General features: G+C 42.3%; 1 pseudogene; it reads left to right on the top strand.

The window, feature by feature from the left end:
* Nucleotides 1-5069: 5069 nt before the first annotated feature.
* On the top strand, nt 5070-5924 carry LOC101574934 (annotated as a pseudogene).
* Nucleotides 5925-7422: the final 1498 nt, after the last annotated feature.

Raw genomic sequence — 7422 nt, 5'->3', positions numbered from 1 at the left:
GTTACACTTGCACACACTGGTTACTATGAAGTCTTATGTATCAAAACTGGTTTCTTTGGTTCAATTATTCACAATTTAAAAAGCGACAAAGTGACTTATCTAGTTGTTTCAGCTTCAGTGTCATTTTGGGGTAGGTTGCAGGAGGTAAGTGGAGAAAAAGGCTATGAGCTAAAATTTCCCCTCCTGATGACACCTCAGTTTCAAAGCTGGCAGAGATAGCAGTTGACACCATGGTCATTTTATTGATGGCATTCTTAGCCAGGGCTTTCAGGTGAGACAAGGCTTAAATGAATTGGAATATAACAGAAACTAGTGCTTGGGAGGCTGAAAACAGGAGGGTCACTGTGAGTTCTATCTGTGTAGTGAGACCCTGTAGACCCTAAAACTGATAATTGGCAAACTTTGTGAGCGAGAACTGTTGTGTAGTAAGAGCAAAGGGACATGGTGCTTTTACAGTTTTGACTTTATTGCCAGCTGAGGCAGGCTGTTGGTGACCTAGCCAACAAACTCCTCCCATGTTTGGCCTCCTTGATGGCAGGGCTCAAAATGTTAGACACTCTTTTCTGCCATTCAAATAGAGTTTGGATCTGACTATTTTCTCACTGTCTCCAAGGCTTACTGTACGTTTTATTCCAGCAATCATCTCTCCATAAAGTGTACAGCTTTTCAGGAATTGTGCATGAAGAATATTAATTGGACCACTGAGTGCTAAGGGAACTATAGACCTTTGGTCTTAAGATAACAAAAGAGGTACCTTTGTACCATGGTAGTTATTGCCTCAAGACATTTTTGATATTTATAATTGTATTTGATAGTTATATAATGTTTCCTCCATAGTTTTGAGAGTAGTGGAGGAAAATAGGATTTGTGGATTGTAAATTTTTTTGACAATACAAAGAACAATAGCTAACACCTGTTTTCCACAGAGCTGAAAGTAAACTACAGGGCAGAGAAGATAGCTTGGCAGTCTAAGCACCTTCCTGGCAAGTGCAAGGTCCTGAGTTTAATGCCTGGTACTACATGCTGGCAGGCCCCAGAACCCCGGATGCACTGTGCCAGCCCCAAAACCAGGCATGGTGGCGCATCCCTGTAATCCCAACACTGGGGAGGCTGAGTCAAAATGACTTATCAAGTGAAACACAATTGTCGGAAATGAAGTACACTTTCATTTTGAATGAAACCTTAATTTTTTTTTTTTTTTTTTTGGTATGAGGAATCAAGCTCAGGACCTTGAGCTTGTGCCAGTGGCATTGTGCCACTGAGACTTTCCACACTTTTTGAGACAGGGTCTTGCTATGTAGTCCAGGCTGCCCTTGAACTCATTACGTAGCTCAGGCTGACCTCAAACTTGCAGCAGTCCTCCTGCCTGAGCCACCCAAGTGCTGGAATTAGAGGCATGCACCACCGTGTCAAGCTGTAACAACTCACTTAAAATGGAAAAGAAAGCAAAAAACTTGAGTTCGTTTTTTTAAAATTTGGTGGAGGGCTGGGGAGGTAGCTTGGTGGTTTAAGTACCTGCCACCTGGCAAGTGTAAGGAATGGGGTTCGATTCCTGGTACTGCATGCTGTGCTGGTGTAGTGCTGGCCCTGGAACTGGGCGTGACAGCACATACTTGTAATCCCAGCACTGGGGAGGCTGAGACGGGGGATCACTATGAGTTGAGTCCAAGCTACATAGTGAGAACCTGGGCCAAATAAATAAAATGATTTTAATAAATAAAATTTGGTGGACTTGGAGACAATTGAATAGTGGAGGGGTAGGGGAGACAGAGTTTAAAGCTTTAACAATGTAACATATTTAAATACATAATTTAGGGGCGGGGAGATGGCTCAGTAGAATAAGCACTTCCCTGTCAAGGTCTGACTTCAATCCCTGGTTCCATCAAAAAAAAAAAAAAAAGAATCCAAGGTTTGTAAATACATAATTTAATTTGTAGACTTAAAATTGTTTCTAATTTGTAACAATAGACTAGTCATCTCAAACAGTAAAAGTTATGAAAAGTTTTGCTGAATCATATTTCATTTAATTTTTTACTGAGTAATTTTGGTGTCATTTAGTATGTACAATTACTATCATTTGAAACGATCTGATAGTTTCAAAAGATAAAAAAAGGTGGACTAGAGATGCTATATGCACTATTCTTGAATCTATTTTTTTTTTTTTTTTGCATTTTTTTGTGGTTTTACTGAAGCACAAATAAACATGCACGCAGACCGTCTATTCGTTTTCTTCACTGTGCAGCCTGGTATTGGGTTTGATGACCCGGATGGCTAGCTGGGCTACTCTTTCCATGATGGCCTCGTGGTTTTAAAAGGAGACATAGTGAGCAATGTGCGCAGTAAGACGCGTCGCGCATCAGCAGCACCTCCAGCTCCTTAACGCTGTACACCAGGAAGTTCCGGAAGCCGCTGGGCAGCTTGTGCCTGGTCTCTCTGTTACTTCCATGACCCATGCTGGGCATCGAGATCTGGCCCTTGAACCTCCTCCGCACCCTGCTCTCGATGCCTCTGGGTTTCTGCCAGTCGTGCTTAATTTTGACACATCGTTCTGACTGCTGCTGGATGAACTTCTTGGTCCTCTTTTTGACAATCCTGGGCTTCACGAGGGGTCTGAGGGCCGCTGTGGTGCCAAGTGGGAGATGGCTGCCACCTCTGGAGGCAGCACCGAGAAAGAGACGGGATCTCTATTTTGTTTTTGCTTTTTGCAGTATTTTGATGAATCGGTGATTGAATTTAATTCATGGAAAATTGTACTTGTATGATATATAATCTGAATGAAGACAGAAAGATGTGATAGAAATGAGTTTACAAATGATACATTTGGGAATTTGTACCTGTAGGGTCTCAGGTTGAATTAAACCCATAAATTAACCCTTGATAACATCAGGGGAAAGAAGCAGTAAATCAAGCCTTAAAGATACTGAAAGAGATGCTTCCTAATGATTATCTTTAAAAACTTTTATTAACCTTTTGTTTTTTTAACTTCGCGCTGGGGATGGAACCCAGAGCTTTATTCATGCAGAACAAGTGCTCTACCACCAAGCCCTGGCCTCAGCCTCCTATTATCTTTTTAAACATTTACTTCTAGTCTCAAAAAGCAAAATATGGCCAGGCATGTTTGTGCATACCTTTAATCCCAGCACTTGGGAGGCTGAGGTAGGAGGATCATTGACAGTTCGAGGCCAGGGCTACAAGTGAGATGGACAGCCTGAGCTATTCAGTGAAATCCTGTCTCAAAAGAAAAAAAAAATCTGTTCTCAAAATATAGTTCATATGTCTACCCACTAAATGTTATGCGGTGTCCTGGACAGAACCGTGGGACAGAATAAAAAAAAAAATCAATGAAAAACACCTGAATAAAATGTGTTCAAAATAGTGCGTGGTGCTCATGTCTTCTTTTTTTTTTTTTTGGTCCCAGAGACTGAACTCAGACCCTTGCACTTGCCAGGCAAGCACTTATTCTACTGAGCTGTCTCCCCAGCCCCTGATAAATGGAATGATCCTGGGCTTGTAAGATGTTAAACTGGACAGAGAGTATATGGGAACTTTATCTTTGAAACTCAAAACAATTTCAAAATATGTTTAAAAATAAATAATAACATGTATAGAAAGTGGAAGCCTTCCCTTTCATAACCTTCAGTCTTTCAAGGTCCTTCCTTGGGGTCTTTGTAACAGTCTGATTATGTTCCTTTTTTTTTTTTTTTTTTTTTTTTTGTATTTAGCACAGTACAGGGTCTACAGGGTCTCATTACAGAGATCGGACTCTTAGTGATCCTCTTGTGTTCAGCCTCCCAAGTGCTAGGATTACAGGTGCACCCCACCACATTGAGACTGGTCTCAATCGCCGTCTCAGCGCATCCCGGGGGCAGGGCCAGAACGGCACGCTGGGGATCAAACCCCCCAACCCTCTGCCTAAGCAAGTGCTTTAGTCCGCTGAGCTATCTGGTTGGCTCTTGATTATGTTCGCATACATACATATTTTCACATATAGTTTTTAAAAGATGTGTGTCACTGTGACCTGAGGCTGGCCTTGAGCCCGTAGGTTCCCACCTCAGACTCCTGAGTAGCTCAGACTACAGGTTTACACCACCATACTCAGCTACATATATTTTTAGAAGTTTTAGAATCCACTTGGAATCATTTCATTTGCATTTTTCCTATACCTTGCTTTTAAAAATTCTATTTATTTATTTATTTATGCTTTTTGAGACAAAGTCTCACCATTGCAGTTCAGGCTGGCCTTGGGCCAGGGAGATGGCTCAGTAGAGTAAGTGCTTGCCTGGCAAGTGCAAGGGCAAGCTGGCCTTGAACTCACTTCCTAGCCCAGGCTGGTCTTGAACTCACGACGATCCTGGGAGCTTACGCATTAGCTCAGTTGTTTAAAGCACCTGCTTGGGCAAAGTCCGTCAGGTGCAGGGGACTGTGGTTCAATCCCCAGCTCCACAAACTCACCAGACCTGCCCTTAAGGCAGCCTGAGCTAGCCAAAAAGAAAAAAGAAAAAAAAAATCCTTCTCCAACTCACAATTCTGCTGCCTCAGCCTCCTGAGTGCTGGGATTATAGGTGTGCACCACCGCGCCCAGATCTGGAGAACCTGATTTTAAACATGTAGCTTATGTTGGCCTCTGTTTCTTTTGCTCTCAGTTCATGTAGATTTTCCTCTTCCTAACCACCATTTAGGATGTCACTGCATACTTGCTCTGTAGTTTCTTTAACCAGATCCTCATTACTAGACACTTGGGATTCTTAGTCTTTGGGGTATTTGTAACAATGCTTCAAAGAAGAGCTTAACATATGTAACATATACATCTTTGTATGAACACATGAACAAGTAATGAAGTGCTTACCATGTCAGAGTACACCCACCTTTAATTTTGAATTAATTTTGGCAGTGTCAAGATTCCTCTTCAAAGAAGATACATTCGTGTATATTATCATGTGTAAGAAAGGCTATTGGCCCCCTTCTCTTCAGCCCCCTACGGAGAGGAGGGTGACATCGGCCCCAGAGCTATGGAAGTGAGAGCAGCCCCAGGGAGGGGGTCCCACCGAGGAGCCGCAGTCCCTACCAAGATGACAGGAGTACTGACAACTGACTCCCACAACGGCTACACCAGCTGAATGCCCTGCTGGAACAGTTGGCGAGTTGTCAGCCAAAGGCCTGCGGCTTGAGACTAATTGAGTTGCGCGTGATAATGGCCTCGGAATGACTGCAAGCCGAGGGACTTGGATGTAGAAGATCTTTGTCTCATTCAGTTCTTTGCCTTCTATGTGGAGAGATTTTTCTCTACCTGTGAATGTGCTGGACAGATTCCTCCTGTCTGGAATGAAGGCATAGCCCAAGCACCTTGGGTGTGTTGGAATGAACAGCTTTTATTTGGCCGGAAAGCCAATACAAGAGGAAAGAAATGTCTTATCTGAAGAACCCACTATAGGTTTAGTGTCACACTTGATGAAAATGGAAAAGATGGTATTGGAGAAGGTCGGTTGTAAAGTTGAGGTGAGGCCTGCCTTTCAGTGTCTGTGGCTATCTTATTTACTCTTTCGAGAAACTCGCCATTTGCAGTAGCCTAAGTTTTGAAAGACCAGAAGCTCAGCGTCGGGCATGTCACTGCAGGATCATATTTTCTGAAGCAAAGCCTTCTGGGTTGGCCTTGTCTGCCGCTGCATTGGATATCCGAGCGCAGAAGCATGTAGCGTTAACAGAAGGGTAGAATGTCTCGAGGAGCATTCGGAGATGAGCCGCAGCGATCTGACCTTCTGGTATGAGCTGTATCCAAGCGTTTCACTGAATATTCATCCAACAAGTGTTCCCAAGCAAATGTTCAGAAGCTGAAGTGGGTTGATTTGGGGTGTGCTGCAAAGCAACGGAGGCGTAGTTGTGACAGGATAACTTATCTCTCAACAATGCCTGAACGGGTCCTGTAATTGGTAAATTTAGCTGTTATTCTCTGTGTCAAGCAAATGGTATTCTGTTCTCCTACAATTGAGGTATTGAAATATTATCTTCAAAATAAGCCAACTAGACTTGAGATGGCAAAAGGGGAAAAATGACGACATCAATCTGTATAAGGTACAAGACCCTAGGGAAAAGAGCCAACCTCTGATGAATTTTTAAAGTAGTCCCAAAGTAGTTTTTAAATTTTTTTTTTATTAGTTGGCTTTTTATTGTACTTTTTTTTTTTGTATTTTAGGGAAGGGTCTATAGAGTGTTCAGGGTCTCACTACTAGATTGGACTCATAGTGATCCACCTGTTTACAGCTTCCCAAGAGCTGGGATTACAGGCGTGCGCCACCACCTCCAGTCTCAATTGCCCTCTCAGTGTGCCCTGGGGTGGGGCTGGCACAGCAGGCCCAGGGATCAAACTTGTGGCCCCTGCACCTGCTTGCAGGTACTTTAATCTACTGAGCTATTTGGTCGGCCCTTACTGTACTTTTTAAAAATGTATTTAATACAAGGTCTATAGGATCTCACTACATAGATTGGACTCATAGTGATCCTCCTGTGTTCAGTCTCCCAAGCACTGGGATTACAGGCACATGCCACCACACCCAGTCTCAACAGCTCAGTGCACTCCGGGAGTGGGACCGGCATGGCTTGTGGTGCCAGGTATCAAATCCCAGTCCCTGCACTCTGCCTAAGCAGGGACTTTAGTCTGCTGAGCTATCTGGCTGCCCTATTGTACGTTTGTTATATGTAGCTCCAAGCTCTAACTTGCTTGAAGTTATAACAAGACCAAAAGTTTGATCCATGTATGAACTAATTTGACTGTCAGTTTATAAGCAAAATCATTATGGACTTGAATATTATACCTAAAGAAAAAGTAGCACAGAATGGATGATCTCTGTTGTGTTTCTGAAAATTGCCAGCATGTCTTACATACTGCTATAGCAATTGGGGGGTAGAAAGTAATTATAGTCTTAAAAATGCAAATTCAGTCACTGCACATTTCTATATGTTCTTGCCATCTAAATTTATTAACTTAAAGTAATGATCTATCTTTTCCTACTCAAAACTGAATGTTAACACTTAACACATCCACTTAGGTTTATGAAACTTAGATATGAAAATTTAAACAGCTAATAGACAAACTTTAGATAAGTTGAGTATTTTTGTCCTTCACATAAAAAGTATTTTGGCAGCTACAAAAATTTCTTTGAGGCACAACCCTTCTCCACAATCCAGAGCATTGGATTCCATAATGTTATAGTATATTTAAGTTATGAAGTCTCAAAACATCACAAAATTAATGTGATGTTCTCTACCTTGGGGAAGATAATATAATGCTCTACTTGGGCTGTTCAGATTTGAATTCATATAAAACAATAATAAACCTGAGAAGGGGATCTGTGAATCTTTATTTCTAACATTAACCATTCTCTCTCTCTCCCTCTCCCCTCCCTCTCTCCCCCTCCCTCTCCCCCT

This window comes from Octodon degus, unplaced genomic scaffold (assembly GCF_000260255.1).
Source record: "Octodon degus isolate 3935 unplaced genomic scaffold, OctDeg1.0 scaffold00077, whole genome shotgun sequence".
Lineage (NCBI taxonomy): Eukaryota > Metazoa > Chordata > Mammalia > Rodentia > Octodontidae > Octodon > Octodon degus.
Note: the sequence above shows the minus strand (reverse complement) of the source record. Positions and strands in the feature narration are given on the sequence as shown.